Source organism: Zingiber officinale, chromosome 1A (assembly GCF_018446385.1).
Source record: "Zingiber officinale cultivar Zhangliang chromosome 1A, Zo_v1.1, whole genome shotgun sequence".
In the NCBI taxonomy this organism is placed as follows: domain Eukaryota; kingdom Viridiplantae; phylum Streptophyta; class Magnoliopsida; order Zingiberales; family Zingiberaceae; genus Zingiber; species Zingiber officinale.
This window is the reverse complement of record NC_055987.1, coordinates 32,360,276-32,360,942: the sequence shown is the minus strand read 5'-3', so window position 1 is coordinate 32,360,942 and position 667 is coordinate 32,360,276. Positions and strand designations below refer to the sequence as shown.

The following is a 667-nucleotide window of genomic DNA, read 5'->3' as shown; positions in this document are numbered from 1 at the left end:
GTCCAGTAAGATATTATAAATAAACATTGATTTTCACTATATAATTTATAAATAAATATTATAAATCTATAGTCAATTTTATTTGGTTGTAATAGTAGGGCCGATAAATATTGATAGAGAGAAAATAATCTCATGTTTACTTGATGAAATTCATAACTTTTCCACGATAAGCTATCATTTGGTTGTAATAGGTCTTATAATTGACACAAGACTAAGTCCATTATTACAAAATATAATATTAAATATTGTAAATTGATAACAAATAATATCAATTGGGTCCATAGCTCAGTGGTAGAGCAATTGACTGCAGATCAATAGGTCACCGGTTCGAACCCGGTTGGGCCCTTTACTTACTTTTTAAATACATAAACATATAATTTGCTACTATCTTTAATCCTCAATATCCACTAGAATAAGGTATACTATAATATTATACTCTAAACCCTTTACTCATTTTTTTTATTAAAAATATAATTTGTTACTATATTGAATCCTCAATATCCACTATAATAAGATTAACTTTTAGTTAACATGAATTAAGATAGAAGGTTCACTGTACTATAATCCTCAATTATTTATGATACCCATAAAAAAAATGCAAATCATCCTCAATTATCATGAATTTTTTACACTTAATATAATAAAAAATTTGAAAGAGGTAACCTTA

At 25.5% G+C, this 667-nt stretch overlaps 1 non-coding gene across 1 annotated transcript; it reads left to right on the top strand.

Annotated features, from left to right (window-relative positions):
- Nucleotides 1-274: 274 nt before the first annotated feature.
- On the top strand, nucleotides 275-346 carry TRNAC-GCA. The gene has a single exon. It is a non-coding gene; the product is annotated as a tRNA-Cys (tRNA).
- The last annotated feature ends 321 nt before the right edge of the window (nucleotides 347-667 follow it).